This window comes from Moschus berezovskii, chromosome 3, assembly GCF_049115385.1.
Source record: "Moschus berezovskii isolate FMDL1 chromosome 3, NW_MosBer_1.0, whole genome shotgun sequence".
Taxonomy (NCBI): domain Eukaryota; kingdom Metazoa; phylum Chordata; class Mammalia; order Artiodactyla; family Moschidae; genus Moschus; species Moschus berezovskii.
The window spans coordinates 68,704,246-68,728,197 of record NC_142462.1 but is presented as its reverse complement, the minus strand read 5'-3'; the positions used below and the strand labels follow the sequence as shown (position 1 = coordinate 68,728,197).

Genomic DNA, 23,952 nt, shown 5'->3' with positions numbered 1-23,952 from the left:
AATAAAACTTGCAGCTTTTCATTTCATATAACTTCTCAAACATCTATCCCAATTCTTAGTCTTTTTAAGTTTTTGTTTCTTTTTTTTACCTCTTTTACCTAGAATTAAATATCTGATTTTGCTTGATCCATAAAGCCACAAAGGATGAAATAAACAATTCCTTCTCAGGGAAATACCCTCTTGGGGAAACCCAGATTCTCATGAGAAACGTAGAAATGAGTTTGACAGACAGTGTCAGATTTATTTCCTTTTCTCTTCTTTTAAGCTGTAAGTGCCCTCTGTCAGAGAGATGGCATTTCTAACCACTAAAATATCCCTATATAAAACTGAGGATACCCTTCTCCAAAATTAAATGATCTGCCTGAGGTAAAGTGTTCCCTCCTGAACCTCATGCATGAGGGCCCGTTAGAAGCAGAGTCCCCTGCGGAATGCAGAGCAAGGTCTAGCATGATACTTCCCCCCTTCCCAGGATAAGAAAGTAAACTGTAAAAGATCCACGAGCATACCAGCATTAGATCATCATTTCCTTCATAGCAAAACAGTCTTCCTTAGTTACAAATCCCTTTTCCAGTGGAAAAGACATTGGCCTTGTTGACCTTCTTTGTCTTCCATCTGGGCAGCTCAGAACCATTAGCCCAGCAGACTCATCGACCCTTTGTACTGTACCAACATCAGCCATTTTTGTGTATTTGAAATGTATAATTCACAGAAGCTTTGCATCCTTCCATGAGTCCTTTTCAGTATCCATGAGCAGAGGTTTACAAGGCCACAGTGTGCTATATAGTTCAGAAAATCACCAGATGGACACACTACCAGTACCCACAGGTAGTTTTTCCAAACTGAAGCCATGAAGGACTAGCCATCTGATACGATTCTGTGTCCCATCTCTATTATAACTGAACAAACTATATCTTCCTTAGGAATCCATCGATATTAGCAATTTGGGTAGAGTCTTAGAGAATCTGGCACTGTAGCACATGGCCCAAAGCCCAGGAATCAAAAAACAGATGTGATATGAAATTCTAGCCAATGAAACAATTTAGCAATGCTGAGAAACCTATAGAGATGATTTTCCAATGTGACTTCTTTCATAAATAATCTGTCTTCTAATGACTGTCTAAGGTCAATGGTTTCAGAACTGGACTTCTTAGCAAGGATGACCAACAGACTTACTTCAAATAAACTGGAGCAGTTTATTTTTAGCATCCCAAAGAGCAGTACATAGCCCAAATAATAGCAATAGCAGTTATATACATTGGATGTACACCTACTGAATAAATTAACAAATGATACAAACTCTGCCAACAACTAGTTTTGACTTTGGTCAAATCATCATGGACCTCAGATTTCTCATGTTTAAAATGAGTTACAAGGATTAGGTGAGGTGCCAAATGGGTGCTCCACAGAAAATTGGTTCTGCAAAATGTGATAGGTGTTTCCTATGAAAAAGGGAAACTGTGGTTAATTGATTTTGAAAACTGTCATGTTACAGAAGAAAACAGATTTCTGACTGCAGGTTTCTGAGCATTTAACATGCTCATACATAAAAAGAATATCCTCAAGAAAACTTTATGAGAGCCACCCACTCCAACAAAGCTATAAAACCCTTAAGTCACAAGTGTCTCCAGCCAAGTCTCTGGATGCCCAGTGCCTAACAATTCACGCTTTTAGGCTCTCAACAAATATCTGCTCCACAGGCCTTCAAATCTCCTAATAAAAGGACCTTCTTCAAGGTCATCTTTGATATTAATTATTCTCAGTGACCCAAGATCAGTTAATGTACAGTCCATCTTTCCATTCAGTTCTGCCTCCTTCTGGCTCTATGACCTTGGGCAAGCTATTCACCCTCTCTCAATGTCGAGTTTCTTACCTATAAAATAAGAATATTAATAGAAGTTACTAAAAGGACTGTAGTGAGAATTAAGAGAGATAAAGGTTATCTGTCCTTGTTATTATTAATATTATTCACTAGTGTAACGCACTGTTGGGATTCCTGTCTCAATGTCACCACTAAGCAGCCTTTGGTGAGTTGGTTTGTATATAGCCTCATCAGTGGCAAAAGGCAGGTTTTGGATTACATGAGCATTTCCCAAACTCTAGCTCTTCAAAGCCCTTATTTCATGTTAGTCTCACTCTATGCAAGAAAGTCTGTGAAGTCATAGGTTTGATGTGCTTTTATACTTTTTCCAATATGCACTAAAATGAACAATTATTTAAAGACCTTTTTAAAAGCAAGTATTAATACCTAATTCATCTTCAACATCTTTCCACCAAGTAACTGGAAAACAGTAACGTAGGATCTCTAAGATCATTTCAATAGAAGATACCGTATCATCTCTGCTGAAAAACTACAAACAGAATTTTGCAAAAGCTATCCTGACCCTCTCAAGTATCACGGTTCCAACCAGCAAAGGGGTCCTTTTAAGAAACTAGATTCAAATCATTTAACAGCTGGAAATCCAAGATGGCAAGGGGCACAGAGTTGCCTGTGACTTTTTAAAGCAAAAATGGCATTTAGAATTCCCTCCCAAGTTCAGATATATGTTCTCTTTTTCTGTCAAGCAAATTAACGTGTGTACTTATTTGGAACAAAATGGTTTGCCAAAATGGACAACTATTCTCTAGTTCAATTCATAATAGAAGAAAAGATATCTCTAGGATGTGCTTCATTAGCTGAGAGGTGGAGAGATGCTTTTAAGATATGTTTGGGCTAAGACATTCTCAAATTCCAAAACTGAAACTCGCAAAAAGCACATAGCAGGCAGAACAATGCCCAGCCAGGAACCGGGAGCACCTTTCCCACCCACCCATCCCACCCTCAGGAAAAGCACATGATGAACAGCTCTTAACATTCAGATGAAATAACCCCAGTCACCTCACCCCAGGTTGGCAGCAACCATTGTTGAAAATGTGTCACAGCTCACTCCAATGTAATGTCACCCTCCTTCAAATGTCAGCAAAAGCAAAGCCACTAGGAGATGGAGAAAGAAATAAACAGTAGTGTAGACGGGTCCTTAAGAGAAAGACCAAGGATACTATTTTGCAACATTTAATGGACTCTAAATTCAGCCCTTTCATGAGTAGAAACAAGTCTAAGTGGTAGTCTATAATATCTTTGCTGTAATATCTTTACTTTTAACTGCAATCATTCTAAAGCTCTTTTAATAGCTGTCACCTATTCATTTCCAGGCTGTGGCAAATTATAGTTAGAGGAGACAGCTGCTGACAGCTTCCCTTTTTCTGTGAATGGCACGCTCTCATTCTTGCAAGGCCATGGTCCTCCTTCATGGCACATCTGCCAGGAACACAAAAGTCCTGCTTAAAAAGGACAGTAAAGACAACAGTGCCCAGGTCTGCCAATTCAGAGACCTTGGTTACTCCAGCTCTGTCTCACAAGGCCAAGGCTTCTCCCATGCAAAAAGGAAGAGAAAAATCAGTTTTCCCCATATATTCTCCAAAGGCATTTTAGCAACATAAAGGATGCGTGTTTGGGAAGGGGATGGTGTGAGTGTGTGTGTGTGTGTGTGTGAGTGTGTGTGTGTGTGTTTGTGCACGCGCGTGCGTATGTTTCAGAGGAGGATAGGGACAGTGATTCCACTTGAAAGGAATCAAACTTCCAAGTATTAATAATATCATAAACTTCATCCTCTCAGGACACACATCCCAGGAAAGAGAACTGGGTCAAAGGCACACAGCAGTCCATAAAAAAATAAAATATTTTGAAGCTAAAATAGTACTTAATAAAAAAAAAAAAAACTGAGTGATCACTTTTGGCACCTGGAAAGTGGTACAGCCTGTCCCCAAATATTAAAATTGTATGAATACAAAAATAACTCTTCAGAGGAGCGTTCAGAACTCAGGCTAATGAATCCAGTTACGTTGCTTCTTAACTGCCTTGATTAAATGGAACATTCGACTCCGAACGCGGATGGGACAGAACCAGTGAACAACAGAGTATGTGCTTAGAGTCCTGTCACATCTGTGTCACAGGGATGACGATCAGGAACCAGAACCTTACGGTGACATTTCTTTCTTTAACACTGGTTGTTTTTAAGTCAACATGTAGCCTAAAAATCAAAACAATCCAGGGAGAAGGCACATAGGAGAGATCCCTAGGAAAGATTTTTCAGTCTTATATGTTTTCAAAGATTCAACAGATGAAAGTACAGCAATACACAAATTAATTGCTGCTCAGAAGATGAGCTTTTGACTTTTTAATTCATGTTCTGTCCTTAACACCAAAGCAGAAGTAAAGCATACAACGTACAGTGCTTACGTACCTCTATGGCCAAGTGTCACCTTTTTTCCTGGGGCTTTCTTTATCCGCCTTCGAATGTGTTTAAATTTAAGATGCAGTCTTGGCAGCATGTGTAGCTCAGTGATGCAAATAGTGTGGGATGGCGCCACCCAGAACTCTGTGAGTAGGAGGGCAACCAGGAAATCAACTTTCCTTTTCTCAGTGTGACTCTATTCCATCCAGAGGAGAGTTTGGGCACACATACTGCAGGCTGTCTTTTTCAATTGGGGAAGGGAGGAGGCACACGGAGGGAATGTCAAGTCATATACTGGAAGGGTTTGTATTTGCAAAACACCTGAATTTAAACCATTAGTTAATTTCCAACTTGTCGTTCCCCTGTCTCACTTCTCTCGGTGATCCCACATCCATCCTGGGGGGGTCTCAAGGCTACAGGATGGAATCCAGTTATACCTCTATAACAGTCAGATATTTGAAAGGGAGGCATCAGCTCAATGGGCAATGGCAAATATGTTGGAGTGATTTATTTGAAACATCTCTTAAATCTTTTCCAGAAGTACTAACAGACCGAGAGAAGGGCTAGTCTTCAGTTTCACTACCCTCTTATCTTGCTGTCTTGAAAAATGCTCCTTTGGGCACATTCTACCTGACAGGCCATGGGCAAGGCACAGAGGATGCAAAGATAAATATGGAACCTTCATTATATTCAGGAGCCTCCAGGCCAGTAGGGAGACAGAAAAGTAAATAAGTGCAAATTGATGAGTTTTATCATTCTTTTTTTGCACAAGGCATGAATTAATTCTCTATGGTGGGCCAATCAGTCAGAGGTCAGAAGACTTTCTGAAGGAGACATTTCAGAGGGCAAAGGTTGTAAAGGATGAGGAATGGAGCCATAGCAAAGAAGAGGCACCAGGAGTCATCTAGGGATTCCCTAAGGGGGCTTCACTTTCACTTTTCGCTTTCACGCATTGGAGAAGGAAATGGCAACCCACTCCAGTGTTCTTGCCTGGAGAATCCCAGGGATGGGGGAGCCTGGTGGGCTGCTGTCTATGGGGTCGCACAGAGTCGGACACGACTGAAGTGACTTAGCGGCAGCAGCAAGCGGGCTTCACATCATAGTTAACTAGGGCAGGAACTCTTTGTTTAAAGTACAGATTTCAGAACTCACCCAGAATCCAAATTTCTTGTGTTGAGGACCCAGATTCCACGTTTTTGTAACTGCTGAGATGATTCTAAAGCAGCTGACTGGTTCATGGATCTCTGATTGGGATCCATCAATTACATCCAGCCCCCTTCCTCCATATTACAGAGCTAAGAAACCTGGGGCCATCAAGGAGGGCACAGATAATAGTGAGCTACAGCCTCAGGACCAAGACTCTGGCCTCTTGAACCTGAATTCCATGCCTGGACCACCAGAGCCCACAGACCTCATGAGGCACAACATTTTCCTTGAACCAGGACATTGACCAATAGCAACAGTGGTTGGTGCCTGCCACACTGAGTTACTGGTGTGTCCATCACTGCCTCTTCCCCCATAGTGGGAGGTAAGTCACATTCTGTGTATCACCACTTCCCCGGCATTGAGTGTTTAAAGAATGATTCAGTGGGGCTGCCCTGGTGGCTCAGTGGTAAAGAACCCACCTGCCAATGCTGGGGACATGGGTTCAATCCCTGGTCCAAGAACATCCCACAAGTCTCACAGACAACTAAGCCAGTGCACCACAACTCCTGAGCCTGTTCTCTAGAGCCCGTGTGCTGCAACTACTAAGCCCACAGGCCACAATCATTATACACCTACAGTGTACATGCACACCTACCGCCTGGGCTCCACAAGAAAAATCACCACAATGAGAAGCCCATGCACCACAACTAGAAAACAAATGCAGCAACAAAAACCCAGTGCAGCCACTGATAAATAAATAAAAATAAATACTTTTTAAAAAGAGAATGAGTCAGTGAATGAAGTTAACAAATGGGGTCTACAAACAGGACTCCCCACAGCATTGGGCAAGTACTGAGAAGGTCTCCTGTCCTAGGGACCTTATTTTCTCTAAAGGCTCTTCTTAAAAAAGACCCATGAATCAAAGCTGGTAGTGGAAAACACAATGAACTTTAAGTCTTAATGCAAAGAGCATTCTTAATGTTAAGAACACTATTCTTAATGCAAAGAACAAACTTCCCGAAATGCTTTTGTGGACATAACCAATTCTAATGAAATGGCCTTTTCTCCCTACAAAAGTTAAAATCAAGCACATGTTTCAGAGTCAGCCAACCAGAAGGGTGCAGAAACATACAGGAATGGTGCATCTTATGACTCCTAATTCCATCCTTCTAACCAATCATTGGCCTTGAACACACAATTTTTGAAGAGAGGCTCAAAAAGTATGTATCCTTTCACATCTATTGCATGCTGGCTGGAGCCAAGGAACTCTGTTCCTTGGCGACACGTTTCATTTTCTCATGACATTATATGGACACCATTTCCATTTATACAAGAGGATATGGAAGCTATGAGAGCTTAATGAATTTGCCCACAGCAAGTAGGGGATGAGTAATTTCAGACTCCATCTGTGTAGCCGTGGCAATCCTGCCTCTGTCACTCCCCCAAGGCAGCTCAGCAAAGTGTCTAAGAGAGCGAGGGCGTCAGGCCTGAAGCCAGTCAAGGGCTCTATTTAGGGGCCTTCTAGTGTTGCGTGATTCCCGTATAGACAGCAGAATCAAAGAAGCAGTCAGAATAGTCAGCTTTGCACAGACCTATGGGGTGTGGTTCAGTGGATAAAGAATTCACCTACAATACAGGAAACATAAGAGATGTGGGGTTTAATCCCTGGGTCAGGAAGATCTCCTGGAGGAGGACATGGCAACCCACTCCAGTATTCTTGCCATGGACAGAGGAGCCTGGCAGGCTATATCCCATAGAGTCACAAAGAGTCAGACACAACTGAATCGACAGTATGCACATGGTATTGGCGAGTCAATTACGATATTTCTAAAGGTGAAATAGGCAGCCTACTAAATCCTTACTGGAGCCACAGAAACAGAAAAGCTCTAGGTCAAGTGAATGCAAGTCCAACCTGAACCATTAAAAACAGATTCAAGGCCCTTCCATCAATTCCCCAACTTGAACCAGTTTGTAGACCCAAAAATCCCTTAAATAAAGATGAGGCTGGGTCCCCTTGAGGAAGGGCCCTGGTACATTGCTAAAAACATATACTGTTAATCTTTCTCCTAGCCTTCCCCCAGAGGGACTGACAGCCTCTTCAGGGAGACTGTGCAATGGGGAAAGGGAAATAATCAAACTTTTGGGGGATTATTGGTCACTGACTCTGAAGTGACACTAATTCCAAGAGACCCAAAATGTCCCCAGTGGCCCACCAGTGAGAGAAGGTGCTTATGGAATTCAGGTGATCAGTGGAGTTTCAGCTCAGATCCATCTTGCAGCAGGTCCCCAACTCCAAATTTTGGTTATTTCCTTGGCCCCAGAATTCATAATCCAAACAGACATACTCAGCAATTGGCATGATCCCCACACTGGGGAAGCAAGGAGTTGTTTGGTTATTTAATTGAAGTTGAAAAGGGCTGGGGAAGGTCTGAGAATGTGGCTCCACAGGCCCAAACTCACTCCACCTCCAGAGTGAACTCAGAACACTTAAGTTTGGGGTTTACTGTGTGTGTGCTATCTGGCTTAAAAGAAATGGGCTCAGCTCAGCACTTGAACATCAGGATAAATCGTTCCAGCAATGAAGAGCCACGACACCTATCAAGTTTCAATTGCTAGCTAAAACCCTTGATAGCTGCTAGAAAAATAATGTGCGATTTTAGCTGAGAAACATAAATTATCAAGGCCATGATACTCTCAGAGTGTAATAAATGAAATGTAGGTAACCACAGATGTGGTGAGGATCCCAGCCCCCAGCATGTGTCATGAATGCCTGGTCGCCCACAGGCACCGGGAGGAAGGAAGAGAGAAACAGATTGTCCAGATTCAACACGGTCTGAGCCGTGGATGGAGACACGGAGGGGTAGAAGTTTCAGGGTGGAAGCCAAGAAACGTTTTCTACATTCTTCCAGCTTATGTTCTCCTGATATCTCCACCCCATAGACTTTCTGGTGACGAGGAGAGAATTACAAGCCGACACAAGAAGTATAAATACTTCTGCAGGCAGTAACGCGCTGACAATGTTGGTGTCCTCCTCTGGAACATTCATTACACACGTCTGGGTCCAGTGGAATGACAGAAAAGCAGTAACCACTGCCACCACAGGATTAGGGCACTGCAAAGCCAGCAGCCGCTCGCCTCCCACATCTGACATCTGTCTGGCCCGTGCCTCCATCACAGTGACCTCAGGCAGGACCAGTCTTCAGCAAAACTGAGAGCGATGAAAGTTACGTGCCAGGCATCCCCGAACCACGTTTCGCTGGGGCCCTGACTCAGCGATAAAGAAGCCATTTTAAAAGGCTCTTCCAAAAGGACGCTGGGCTCACGTGCATGCGTCACAGCGCTTCTTCCTGCAAATGTTGACTGAGTACCTGCTACGGGCTCAGCACTGGGAGTATCTGCCCTGGATCTCCAGTTGACTCAGGAACAAAGCCCGGAAGTGGAGTGTAAAGAGACAGCACAGAGAAGCACTAGTGTGTCCCAGGAGGGCATACCAGGAAATCACGGAGGCCTCCCAGAGGAGGTGACTACTGAGCTGGGTCATGTTGACCAGGGGGAGATGTGGCTTCAGGGTACTTCACTCTCTCTTCTCACCACCTGATGCCTTTTCCATCACTTCTTTTCTGCTGTAAATTTGCCCTTAATATTTATTTCTACCTGATTTCACCTGAGGAGGAATTCTGGGCTCTTATACTCCCCTGGGGAACCGCTGTGATTGATTTCCAAGCAGAATTTTAAGACGGCACCAGAACAGGGGAGCGAAAGGAGACGCCCTCCCCAAAAGTAGCCCCCCTGGTATCCCTGGCCCTTTCAGTTAAGTTCAGTTCAGTCGTTCAGTCGTGTCCACCTCTTTGAGACCCCATGAATCGCAGCACGCCAGGCCTCCCTGTCCATCACCAACTCCCAGAGTTCACCCAAACTCATGTGCATCAAGTCGGTGATGCCATCCAGCCATCTCATTCTCTGTCGTCCCCTTCTCCTCCTGCCCCCAATCCCTCCCAGCATCAGGGTCTTTTCCAATGAGTCAACTCTTCGCATGAGGTGGCCAAAGTATTGGAGTTTCAGCCTCAGCATCAGTCCTTCCAATGAACCCCCAGGACCGATCTCCTTTAGAATGGACTGGTTGGATCTCTCTTGCAGTCCAAGGGACTCTCAAAGAGTCTTCTTCAGCACCACAGTTCAAAAGCATCAATTCTTCGGTGATCAGCTTTCTTCACAGTCCAACTCTCAGTTCAGTTCAGTTCAGTTCAGTTGCTCAGTCGTGTCCGACTCTTTGCAACACCATGAATCACACCTGGTCCTTTACGTCCCTGGAAAAAATTCACACTGTGGCAACTGTGGGCTGACTGGTCTCTCCCCTGCACAATGTGCCAGTCTCCTGCTCCAGATGGCAAACTGAGCAAAACCCATGGAAGGGCTTCTCACCACCTCCTCATCAGGGCAGGCTTCCCACCACCTCCCCACCTCATAGCTTCATTTGGGCCTTATCTAAGAAGATTCTTGGGCTTCCCAGGTGGTGCAAGTGGTAAAGAACATGCCTGCCAATGCAGGAGATGTAAGAGAAGCAGGTTCAATCCCTGGGTGGGGAAGATCCTCTGGAGGAGGGCACAGGCAACCCAATCCCATATTCTTGTCTGGAAAATCCCATGGACAGAGGAGCCTGGTGGGCTATGGTCCAGAGGGTCACAAAGAGTCCCACACAGCTGAAGTGACCCAGCAGGCACACAAGAAGATTCTTATTAAATGGCAACAAAATGAAAAGTAAAACATCAGAGACACAGAAGTAGTAAGCCATAGAACTGAGAAAACAGCTGCATGTGAAAGGATTAGGAAATAAATGAGAAGAAACCCAAAGGATTTAGAATCCATTTCATGTGCCCTGTAAGAAAATCCCACCAGTATGGGGAGAACAGGCCCACACCAAAATCCAGGCAATAAAGAGGCTCTGTCCTCGACTGGCTGCCTGATAATGTTCTACCTTGAGGTTTATAATTCTTTTTTCACTCCTTAGCTCTTTCTAGGATGAGGGTTCTTCAAGTGGAGAGAGGGCCACTTGCATCAGAATCAACCTGAGGGACTTGTTAAAATGCCGTTTCTGGGCCCCCGGTGATTCTTAGGCATTTTGAAGTCTGTGAACCACAGAACTAGGGACTTTATCCTTCTTAAGTGGTTGAGATATTCATGCTAAATCACTCAGTTAAATTGCTCTTTAAAATCTGAAGGAGACACTAGTGGCTCAATTGATTCTTTTAGAAATTGTGAAGATTCTAAAAGTAGTAATAGTGAGGTCACATTGTGACCAGTTTTAAATGATGTAAAAGTTAACACAGTGAAGTCAGAAAGATCTTTGCGAAACATAAATGTGATCACATCACTCCCCTGGGTAAAACACTTAGGTGATTGCTCATTGCTCTTTTGAGAAAGGCCAAGACCCATGGTCCCAGTGAGCCCTCTTTTCCAGTCTAATTCAGGCCTGAAGAGTTCCCTGCCCTGTGTTCTAGCTTCAGTTCCTTCAACATCCAAGTGCGCCCTTCAAATGACCTTCACACACACTAGCTATAGGCAGGGACTCTTCTTTACCCAGTAAAATCTGTTCTTTCCCTTCCCAGCTCTGGCTGCATTAATCCCCCTGCTGCAGGCCCTCCCAGTATCAGACCTTTTCCTCCATAGCCCTTGGCACAGTTTGAATGTCACATTTTTTGTGTGATTCTTTGATTAATGTACGCTTCCTCCACTGAGGTCTAAGAAGTCCATGACATCAGCTACAGGGCTATTTTTTTTCCCTAGGAAGGAGACCCACCATTGTTTATGTGTCATCTACCATACCCATGGTACACAGCTGGTGCTCAATAAATATTTGTGGATGAACAAAGGAATTAAAGAGTATTTCAGAAGCAAACACTGGCAGCTGATGCAGATTCCACAGTAGAGACCAAGAATTTAAACATACTCTGATCTCGCTTCTACAGGTTAAAGGTTCCGGGGTCTCTCCAGCACCAGGAAGTCTCAAGTCCTCTGGTGGTTTCCCTTTCCCCGCCTATGTTACAAGATACCTTCCTTTGCATTTACCATTTCAAAAGGATGAGCCCAACTCTTCCTAATGCAATTCCTGGAATTTGAAAGAAAAGTGGAGTTCAACATTAAATGCTATCATGCCATTTCTCTGGGTCTTGCTTTGATTTGGCTGTAAAAAAAATTACCCTAAAGCCTGTTCATTGTCTAAAAAATATATGCTGAAATAAAAACAGACCTGGGGTTTTCACAATGACTTACTTCCTATATTTTTGTACACCTTCATGAGTCTTACCATTCTTAGCTCCAGGTGCCGATTCTCAGACTGTTTCAAGGCATTTTCAAATGCTAGAATTGTTACCAGCATATTTGAATGATTTCAAATGGCCCTAAATAAGCTGGCAATAATCACAACACAATTTCTACTACAGTACAATGAGGCTTCACGAGGATATAAATGAATCCACCATTACCGCCCTCTCCTCTCTGCCATCTTGCCAGCAGTTGGCCCTGGCTCAGGTAGTGAAGGGCCTGTGGCCCTGACTGTATTCTTTCACATGTTCCTGAAGCAAAGTTCTCACAGCATTGTTCCCCATCCTTCACCAAGTAGACATAATATTCCAATGTAATGGGTTCAAGTGAGGCAAAAATGAATTAGACAAATCAACAGAGACATGGCAGCAAGAGAGCACTATAGCATTTGATGTGATACAAAAATCCTGGATTTTGAAAGAAAAGTGAAATTCAACATTGAAACTGCTGTTACACTGTTTCTCTGGGCCTTGCATTGATCTGCAGCCAGTCTCTCTGACATGTATCATCTATAAAATGGGCCCAAGGTGAATGAATATGTTTGAATCACTGTTAATCTGATCTATACTTTTTGCTATGAATATAATTCTCCAGTGACTTATTGTAAATTTATATTTCACTATATAAATCTTTGTATGAGTCTTTAATGTTCATTTAACATTGGACCCTATTTAAAGCTACACACAAATCCTGATAGATAGTAAAGAGGCCTTACCACACAACTGACAATCTAGCAATGAAAAATCCATACTTATCACCCTACCTGGGAGAAGAGAAAGTGACTGGGGATTTTGTTGTACACTAAAGAGAGTGTATAATTTGTCAGGTACCAGACAAGATTTGATTATAGTGATTAGATAAGAGACTTTTCATGACTATAGTAACAGGGGTGCAGGGACTATACTTTTCAGAACACAGACTTGGAGAAGTAGTTTTCACTTGGCACATTTCTCTCCTACACCCATACTTCATGGCAGTTTAGTGTCTACGTTGAGGTTTTATGTTTTTTTTTTTCCCAACCCACTTCATAAAAGTCAGTACCAAGTGGTGGGTACATGAGCTACTGCTTAATGAGATGTGAACCTTTCAGCTAGTTGTTGCCATCCTGAAGGAGCAGGAAGTAGAAAAGGCATCCAAATAAACTGGCAATGGCCAGGGAAAATGAGTAGAAATGGAAACAGGTGGCTTCTACTTAGGTGGCCATAAAATGAACTGTCCAATCTGGGGCACTTTTGAAAGAGAAACTTGGTACAATTAATCACACTGGGATGACAGAGCTATACTACGGCTGTACACTCAGGATTATAGACATCCTAGTTTTATTTTCCTATTGTTTATATCCAAAATATTTTCTAATCTGATTTACAGGCTCAAATTAAAGAAGAAAAATGAACACTTTCTTATCACTCACCTGCCAGTAAACATTTCAACCATCCCCTACTCATGGGAAGTTCCAAATGACTTAGAAAGGGACAGTTACAAAGCATTATTGGAACCATTGAGCTAAGTTCTTAACATGCAGCATAATCATATAAAACCCAGTTCAACTGAATGAAATTCCTGCCAAATACTTCTCCACTATTGCTCCACAAACGGGGGTTCCTCACGGGGCTCCCATCCACACCGGATAAGAACAAATAATCTCAGGAAGGCTGAATTCAAGGAAAGGGAAAGACCCCCAATTAGCAACCTCAATTCTCTCTACCCAAAGTAAAATAATAATAAAACAGTAAAATTCCAAGTTAGTTGTCAATGAATGGAGGATAGAGATCCATTTACAAGAGGTTTTATTTGAGGGCCCCATGTTGCTAACATTATTCATTATGTCAGTTCTTTTAATTCACAATCAATGGTAATTTTCCCTAACCTACAGTCTATTTCTCCTGCATTCCTGAAGAAAAGATATGTAAATCAACCTAACAGTCAAGTCAAGATTTTAGGAGGAATTCCCCAAGCTACTTAAAGAAGATAAAATAATAAATGTATGTCTTTAAATGATTTCAGCAAAATATTTGAATAAAAAACTTGAATCAAAACTACTGCATCAGCACTGATAACATCAACAATCATAGCAAATCCAACCCAACCCAGTACTTTTGGGGTATCTTACTTTACAGTCATCACTGATGTTTAGTTCTACCTCAGCAACTCTAAGAGGTAGGGACTTATGCCCATTTGAAAGGTATAAAATCTGAGGCTGAGAAAAGAACCCTCAACCAACACATACTTATTTAGATTTAAACCTCAAAGACTTTTCCCTCTTTCTCAAATCCATTCAGTCACCAAATCTTTTATTTTCATCAAAGCCAATATCTTTTCCTTCTGGCTTGAATCCAGCTTGGAGAGGGGGAAGGGTTGGCCCTCTGAAAGTTGTCTCTTTAAAGGAAGAGGATTGGCCCACTCCTCAGACTTGAAAATGGAATTGCATTTACACAAGAAATTTTATTTACTCATTTGACCAAGACTGTGTTTCCTCGAGTTGGCCTAGAAGGAAGTGGCTTACAGCTTCCATCTTTCTTCCTTGGCACTTCCCTCCTGCTGTACCATCTAATCTATCTTCCATGCAGCCTTGGGACTTATGTTCCTTATTGAATTCCAATTGTGTCTTTTTCTTGCCTAAAATCCTTTAGCATTCCTTTCCACTCAATCCAAATGCCCAGCTCCCAGAAGAGTTGACACAAGGCCTCTCTCAAACTTTCTCCCCATTACCCTGATTGCTGTATTCCCCAGACTTAACCAGTTCTTTCAACATTCAGCTTTCCAGAACATTCTCAAAGTCATTTCACTGTGAACTCCTTCCTCTGTGATCTACACACACTCTAAACATACATTTGTCACACTCTATTATGACTATCTATTAATGAATTTGTTTCCGTGACCACTCCCCTCACCAAACTGCTCATCTGAAGTGGGTCTTATAAGGACCAGCAAGAGTCTTGATTGCATGACATAAAATGCTATCAAAATGGCTATTGAATGAATGAAGTATTATGAAGCGTGCTATAAGCCCAATCATATTTCAACTTAAAAATACTCATATGCATATTTAAGTATGAGGCACACATTTAAAACATTCTCACTGTTCTTTTAGTCACTAAGTCGTGTATGACTCTTTTGCGACCCCATGGACTATAACAGCCTGCCAGGCTCCTCTGTCCATGGGATTTCCCAAGCAAGAATACTGGAGTGAGTTTGCCATTTCCTTCTCCAGGGAATCCTCCCCACCCAGGGATCGAACCACATCTCTTGCATTGGCAGGAAGATTCTTTACCACTGAGCAACCAGGGAAGCCCATTTAAAAATATATACTACAATAAATAAATAAACTTTTATTATGCTTCTCTTATCTTAATCCAGGTAAATGTTTCTCCAAATCCTCAAAGAACGGGCAGTAATTGAGAAAGTAGTTCTAACAAGTTGAATCACTACTTGGCAGTAAATTAAGTTTAAGGATGATGGAAACATATACATTCCTTGATAAAAGTTTTGATTTAATGTGATTTATACTGACTTGCTATAAAAATAAAAATGATAAGCACCAGAGAAAACAGGATTTAGCAGGTGATAGAAGAGTTTCTTTGTTCATAAAGACCTTTCAATATTAGGAGAGCTACATGGATGTGTGTGTGTGTGTGTGTGTGTGTGTGTATGTGACAAAGACACACACACATACATACACAACAAACATTTACTATTTAGTGTATGAAAGGATCAGTCCTATCCCCCAAATCTAAATGTCTGAATACTTGGCCACTTCCTACTGAATGGTGCATGGTTGGAATTATGAGAGCACATGGTCCACTATAAAAATGCTCTGAAAATGATGGGGTGGGGCAGTGGTGAGGGTGGGCAAGAGTCAAGGCAAAACTAGTCTTACTGAGTGTTATTGGAATTCTCTCTTCACTCAGCCAAAAATACGCAATCTAACCAAAGTTCCTCCACTGGCTCCACCTCCCAAGCCACATGCCTTCTGGGGGCCAAGGGCAAAGCCAGCTGTGGCTCTGCATTTGGATAAAAGAGCCTGAAAACAGGGGGGAAAATTATTTTGAAATGCATTACGCTTCGAAATTAAGGGTAATTGTGTGTAGCAGCCTGGAAAATATAGCTCATCCAGGACTGCTCAGCCACAGAACCCCAAAGCACAAAACACTGGCTTTCTAAATGCAATCTCAAACTAAAAAAAAAAAGCACAAAGGGCGGAAGGAAGGGTGGAGGTTGGCTATAGGGCTGTGACTTATAAGAAGGCGGCTGCCTCAGGGAGATACAGCTAGTACATGAGCTGGCAATATCTCTACATCGCCTAAGCCACTAGATGCTGCCCTGCTCTAGCAGCACAACAGTGAAGGTAAATAAAAGGTTGACAGATAATTACATAAGAGAACAAATGTGGCAAGATTAGGACAGTGATCTAACGGATGGAGTGGAAAAGGACTCCACATCTAGCAGCATCTTAAAGCAATGTCCTGGTCACCCTAATGGACCATTAGTATCTATCACTACCCAACTAGCCAAGGCGTATTTTACCAGCAGAGGAGGCATTTCAAAACTCTCTTAAACTCATGCCCACACAGTTCTTTAATCTCGTGACAGAGACCTATGAACAAGCCCAGATGAGTTCTGCGACCACCTTCCTGTTTCATTGATTTTATTCCCATTATGTGGAGGATATAGCTAACACGGTAACCATGGGCCAGAATTCAAGACCTTGTGAGGAAACGGAGACATAAAATCACTAGCTACAGTTTTTTTCAACCAGGGGGTGCCAGGAATAAACACACATGAAACTGACTTGAAAGCAATTTGGGTTAGGAAGACAATTGCAGTTTTAGGGGAGGAAGCTAGAGAGGAAATTTGCAGAACTAGAGGAAATAAATGAACATAAAGGGTGAGACCACCCATGTGTGAAAAAGCTACCTTAGGGCAAAAGAATCACCAGTGAAAAGAAAACTGGGGCACTTATAACTGCTGTCTAAAGTCTAGCCTATTGGATAGCCCAAAGTTGGACTAATTCATGCAAGAAAACCAAACAGCGGTTCTTACTATGGAAAGGATACTGGCAACTGATAATGTCTGGAGACATATTTGGTTATCACACCGGTGTGCTGCTCCTGGTATCTGGTGGTAGAGGCCAGAGAAGCTAGTAAACATCCTAAGAGTCACAGGACACAACAAAGGATTATCCAGCCTCAAGGGTCAACAGTGCGAGGTTGAGACTGCCTGACATAAAGGATCAACATAGAATTGGCAATAGCCTACAGGAAGAAAAAGAGAATTTGCAGTCTCAGCATCACCCAAGGGAGAAACCATCCTGGCTAAAGACTCCAGTCTCTGGTTCCCTTGGTCGATATTAATACATGGAGCAGGAGAAGTAGCAAAAAAAGGTATGACTAGCTGGAAGATACTTTAAATGTATTTCTTCCTCCAAATTGGTCCCCATCACCACCACCATCAAGTAGTTCCATGCTTTTGATTTCATCATCACTCATCCACAAAGAGAAAAAACTATTGGTTAAAGAACATGTGTGTATTCTCGTTGACAAACCTCAGTCTCATTTTTGATTAATGAATTGCGTTCTGGCTTATATGCTTCAATATCATGACCTTAGATGATGGGCATGCTCTCCCTGAGAGAAGGATCACTGACTCCCAGGACTAAAAAGATCAGCTCTGAAATGGGATATACAAAGTAAGGCACTGAAAAACTTGGCCTTGGTGATGACAGATGCATCCCTAGGTGCCATGGCAACTGGGGTACATCCATCAGAACCCAGGGCATTCCTACTAGCATATAGGAGTGAAGGGTACCCTGGATGGGCTGCAGCATAGCTTGACATGGGGGTCCTGGCCTCAGACTGGGCTAGTCCAAGAGAACCAACAAGAAGAATAAGCAGTCAACATAAGAGTCAGGGGCATATGAAAGAAACAGCAGCATAAAGAGTCAGAAAAGGCAGATGTCGGCTCAGATCAACTCTCCAAGCACAACAGTGACATCTCATTTCTCCAGGCCACTTCTATAAAATGGATAAGAACACTATACCAGTTCTTCCCCACCATCTCCAAAACAGCATTCCTGGAGGAAGCATGTCAGCTGCCGGCACAAGGCGGAAGATGTTGCATGAATCCTGTGACTCCAAGGCCACTGGGGCAATGCTCAGTCAGAGTTTACTCACTCCTGACGCCCTCCAACCTCTGCTCCTTATCCAGCATGTATAACCCACAGCAGTCCGGGAGCCCAACAAGTAGTACGCTTGCCAGTGTTTTCTACTGAGGAAAGTTATGTTCCCTGCATTAACTGTTAGAACTAAAATAGTCAAAACTGTAGCCTCAACTCCTAAAATTAAGGCTCCAATAATAATCTTGCTCAGATTCTGGAAATCAGTGTTTGTGGGGGCCTAGAACACTGACTGAGACGCATCATCTCCTTCTATTTATACATGTGACTAATGTCTCTACTCAGTAGTAGGCCAGGTTGTTGCTGTGGTTAATACTGTTTGATGATCTAGCATTCCCTCTCCCACACAGATTCCTACCAGATACTTGGCTGTTCACCCCACCTTAGGCTGGTGACAAAATTCTCCTCAAACTGACCTGCACTTATCTTAAAAAAGTTCAGAAATCATAGTGCTAAGTCACAAGTTAAATTAATCATGGATCATAAGAGTGATCTGAGGTCTTCAGTTCTGGCTATTAAACGTAAGTTCCAACTGTTGACACTCAGACAACCTAAATTATACAGGGATCCAAAAACTGCAACCAGTGTGTACACTGTGCTTTCAGGCTGGCTTTGCTATATCTAAAAGTGCTGCACTAGGCATATTCAAAGGCTTTCACAGGCCACACACATTTCATGGGAGCCACACTCTGTTCCCTGGCTAACTGGTCTTCAAAATCCTGATGTTTTGAAAGGTACTGAAGTTCTCAGCCTTTTTCTTTTTTTGGTTGGCCAGTTCCAAGCCCCGGTCATCTAAGAAGCTTAATCTAACTGTGTATCACAGCAGTGTGGCAGCCACCAGACAAGATTACTTCTTTTTGCAATCCTCTGAAAGTAATTAAAATCATGCATTTGAGAACTGCGAGGTGTAGAATATGAAAGAAAAAGTTCAGTGGAGTAAGTTCCAAAGACCTCAAAAGCTTAAAGACCTCATAAGCTCTAAATTAAAACTTAGCCAGAAAAGAGTATTTTCACTAATTTTATGCTAAGTTAAAAAGTTATTACATATAATCAATAGACTGTCCTTCCATATCACTAAAGTGAAAACCACACACTTGGATCTCCAGCTTTGTCAAAATGGCATTCTTGGGGCCTAATAGACCATTGAGTTCTATGAACAGTAGTATTTTAAAGGCTGAGTCAATGGCTGATGCTTTTATTGCATCTGATTCAACATTGGGAAACAGCATCTCTTGCTGTTTAAACTAATAGCACTTAATCTTGAGATTAAACTAATAGCATTTTGTAATGAGGGAGGGTGCTAAGCGTTTCGTAAAGTACGACCCCATGAACACTTTCATCACTATCCTTGGCAAATGGTTTAAAATGCATATGCCTAGCACCCCCAAAATTATTAAAACAGACTTTTTTCAACATGACTCATATTAAGTGATACATTTGGCGTTTATATTTGGTGTCTGTTTTGTAAAACACTAGATTTTCCATTGTACTCTCTTCTACTTCATGTTTTCAACTGCTGGTCTGGACCTAAGAAATTGATGTTATGATCCATTCCTTGTTGCAACCCTAAGCTTTAAAAACACTAGTTAACTAGAAGAAGCAGAAATGGAGTTGAGTAATTAGCAGGAAACACTTGAGGCTTTGTGATGTAGAGAGGCTTTGTGATGTCTTAAAAATCAAATGATCCACTTGGATGGTTTCAGGCATTAAAAAGTAGTTGCAGGCTTCAGTTACAAACCTTAAGGGTACCCATTGTCTTAGATCCAGACAGGACATGTCCTCCATAAGAATGATTACCTATAAACCTACAGTGTTAAGAAAGATGATAATGTCAGCAAAGTGTGTGTTTGGAGCCCCTTGGCACACCCCCAGCCACATCCTCTCTGCAAGGGCTTCAAAGCATTCCCTTTCTCCACCTTTATCCCCACCCATTCACACCCAACACCCAAAGGGGGGTTATTTATTACTTTAAAACACTCAAATATTATCTTATCTCAATTGAATAAATATGCATGGTTTGTTAACAGCACTGTAGAAGCCCCTCGTCCCATTTCCTCTCCTTCACGTTTCTTCTCTTGGGCTTTTCTCATCTCTCTTCTCCCCAGCATCTGCTACCCAGCTCCGCTCCATCTTCCTCCCCTTCCTCCTTTATTCCCTCCCCTCCTCTCCTTCACTGCCGTCTGCTGGGGGAGTGGAGTGGCATACGGTGGCTGTCTCTGACTTCACTCTATTCACAGTAATACCCTTCTTCCCAGGGGAGTCTTCCTTGGGCTAAAGTAACACACACTTTAAAAAGACATTCTCCAAGGAGAGTGATGAAACAGATACCAGATCTAAAGTGGTTATGTGTTATTAATAATCTGTACTGGTTGTTCACTCTCCCAAGGAATCATTTCTCAGCTCCTTTCTTCAGGCTGAAATTCTAAAGGGAGGAGTTTACTCAAGGCAGAAAGGGATCTGCAAGAGGTGCGGCTGAGCATGGGGAGACGACAGAGGAGAAATGGCAAAAGCCTTTTCTACTTGTCCCTGACGCTGTAGTATTTTCTTGGCATATTTCCCTGGTGAGCCTCTCCCACGAAGGCCCATCTTAGTCAGTCAACAAGTATTTATTCAACACCTACTAGGTAGGAATCAGCCTAGGTTCTGGCCCCATAAATAAGACAAGGTTTCTGCCCTTTTGGAACTTCCATTCTAATGGTCAAGATAGACAATAAGCAGACAAACAAACGAATATATAATGCCAGAGGGTAATAAATGTTAAGAGGGAAAACTGAGAGACTTAAAAGGACCAGGGAGTGGCTGGTTGCTATTTTACGGTAGTCAGGGAAGCCCTCCTATAAACTAACAACTGACCTGAAGGAAGCACTGGAGTGAGCCATCTGGAAACATGGGGGAAAGTTCCTTGTGAAAAAGGAATAATATGTGCAAAGACCCTGGAGAGAAAACTTGGTGAAAAAGAAGAATGTGAGGCAATCAGAGTTGCTGCAGCCGAGAAGGGCAGAGAGATGAGACAGAAGAAGGGGTAGACGTGTCTGCTCCCGAATTCCACCATCTCAGGTGTGGGCCAGTCTCCCAGCCTGCCCCTCCCTGACACCTACCCAGCTTCTTCACAGTTCCCTTCCCTCCTGCAGAGTCCGAACACTCAAGGTCATTCCCTCAGATTTTCTGAGAGGACACCCAGTCCATCTAATTAAAAACAAACAAAACCAAGTCATAAACCATAGTAAGAAAGCAATATATATGCACATTTAATCACAGCCCTTAAGAGATAGGAAGCCTACCACAGTAAAGAGAAGGTGCAGAACGTCAGCTACAAGAAAAAAAAAAAAAATGTCCACCACTTGACAGGGGATCTGACCTTCAAACTCACAAAGTGGGAAACAATAAACTTTGAAACAACCTTGGGCAGTAGGTATGGAGCTGAGATACAGTGGAAAACCATGATCAGAGCAGGCTGATGGTAATGGCCAGTGACACCTTTTGGACTGAAAGTGAACCTGAGTGGTCTTAGGCCCCTCTAGTTCCCAAAGTTATCCTCAAAGAGTAGATATATAAATGCTGGTCATTAATTACTTTTATTTTATAAACCAAAAAAAAAAGAACAACTCGAAAATTCACCCCCAAGTCACTGGCAGCCCTATGGTGGGGAGCACCGCGGCCTCTGTCACAGATTCTCTGAAATCTTAAATATAACAATCTAAGTTCGCATCACTTAAGGCCAGTGATGCTAGCAAGCCCAACTGTGGGGCACTGGGCATCACAGAGTACGCCCTGCGAGGCTCCGGAGCTGTCCAGAGACTCGCAGAGCCGGGTCACTACCGGAGCCAAGCGCTTGGCTTTAGGTCAACGAAGGTCCCACCGTCAACAACCCTTGTTCGGACCAGTCAATTTCAAACAGCACCTAGGCTGCAGAGGGTCACTCGGCGGCGGGGACTCCACGGCTCCAGAGCCCCCTCGGTCTCTCAGTCTCTCTCTCTCTCTCACACACACACACACACACACGCTTGCCGCCCTCGCGCGCGCCCGCAGCACCACACGGACTTCCCAACCCCAAACACACGCGCGCACCCCACGGCCGGCTGAGTTCTGTATTTCCTCTTCCTCAAAGCTACTCTTGCGATCTTAGCCGCCCCGCTCTGCTTTGGATTCCTGGGCTCCCAGGGCTCGGCTACCTCCCTTCCCTGAAGGCGAGCCCGGTGCGCGCCCCGTCTGATGCCAGGATCACCCATCGAATCCCCCCACCTCCTTTCCGGGTCCCAACCGGGACTTCTGAGTGTCCCCGGGAGGCGGGTATTTACTAACAGTTGTCCGGGGCTCCCAGCTGTCCCTGCCGCCCCTTCGCGTCCCTCCGGGCCCTGCACCCCTCTAGCCCATCACCGCCCCCTGCCAGGAGCGCGCTCGCCGGGGGATTCCCTCCCATCTTCGAGCGCCTGAGAAAAGCAGGGAGTCCTCGCTGCCAGTCCTTTCTCCCGCGCACCCTCTGTGGTGCCCAAGCCCCCAATCCCGCTCTCCCTGTCCCTAGTCCCCAGTCCACCGGCGCCAGCAGCGCAACCCCAGGTCGACCCCCTGCAGCCGGCCCTAGCCGAAACGTCTCGGCCGGTTCCCTAGTCACGAGCCCTGCGCCCGCTCCTCGGCGCCCCTCCCTCGGCTCCCAGTCCCCCCGCCGCCTCCCCCTCTGCCCTGACTTCCCCAACTGCGGAGTGCCCCGGCGCGCCCGCAGCCTCCACCCCGCCGAGCCCGCGGCCACCCCCGCCTGCGCCGCGGCGCCCCCAGAAAGGAAACAAAAGTCTCCGCGGCGCCCAGAGCCCCCCGGAGCAGGGCGCCTCCGCCTCGCCCCAGCCCCAGGTCCCTCCCGGGCCGCGCTGAGGTCAGCGAGTCAGGGCGCCGCGCCAGCCCAGGAAACTTTACGAACCTGCCCGGGGTCGCAGGACGGCGGCGGCGAGGGTTCCCCGCGATCAGAGCTCTGGCGACCGTGGAGGGGGAGCCGGAGGCTCTGTCGCCCAGCTCGGGAGCCCCGGCGGTGTGAGTGGCTCTGCCTCTATCTATCCCGTGCCCATCCTCGCCCGCTCTCGCTCGCCCGAGCACACGCACTTACACTCCGGGTCGGCCGGCTGCAGCGCCGCCGGCTGCCGCTGCTCTCACTTCCTCTTCCTTCCTCCTGCTGGCCAGAGACACATTTTGCATCTGCAAGGCATCCCGAGATTAGCCGCGAACTCTCCTACAGAGCAGACGCTGCGGAGCGGCCGCCGGCGCCCCCGGCACCTGCGCCGGGACCCGCGAGGTTGGCGCGTTCGCTTCCCGCCGGCGCCCTGCTGCCTGCCCACCGCACTTAGCCTCGGGGGGGATGGGGGTGCCCACGACTTTTTGAAGTCCCCCTACTTAAAGAGAAAGAAATGTCAAGCACCGTGCACGCCTCAGTTCTGCTATAAATAATATGTGTGCAGAGCATGACTTCTCGGATGAGCTCACAAGCGGCGTTTTGCAGGCACTAATTAACTCCGTCACCCTCATAGCGCCACCTCCGGGAGGACGGGAGTGCGTGGCATTTTTTTTTACAAGCTTTCAATTTTGGCAGTTGGTTTGGGATTTTGAGGGGAAACTTCGGTGGGCCGTTTTAAAGCTACTTGAAGAGGCTGATGTGTTTGTTTTGACGTTCTGCCTGCACTCGGACAGCGCGACAAAATTAGCGACAGAACGTTTCCTCCTCCTCACAGTCAACCTGTGAGCTTACGGACCACGGGATTTATTTCTCATCAATTAAGCCAGGGACTCCCTAATTTTGCATAAAGCAAGAAGTTCTAGCCCCAATTTGGTCTGTAAGGTACATTATTTGATTCATACAACCTACTTTAGTCTTTTCAAAGCAGAAATTAAGCACGTTAACTGAGTAACTGCCAGGAGGGAAATGACAGTTGTTGGAAGGTTGCAGGAGAAACACCTGTCCTCTCCAAATTCTGAAGTATCTATGCTGGCTCTACCAGAGAAGGAAAAGACAATTGCTATGCATTCCCTGCAAATTGGCAAAGGAGATAAATTGGGACA

General features: G+C 44.4%; 1 protein-coding gene across 2 annotated transcripts in view; it reads right to left on the bottom strand.

Moving 5' to 3' along the window:
• ELMO1 (engulfment and cell motility 1) overlaps window positions 1-23,311 on the bottom strand; it is a 592,587-nt gene extending 569,276 nt beyond the window's left edge. The window contains exon 1 of one of the 2 annotated variants that reach the window (XM_055420868.2): window positions 23,006-23,311. The gene's annotated coding sequence lies outside the window, so the exon portion shown is untranslated. The other variant, XM_055420867.2, reaches the window with a different exon arrangement.
• Window positions 23,312-23,952: the final 641 nt, after the last annotated feature.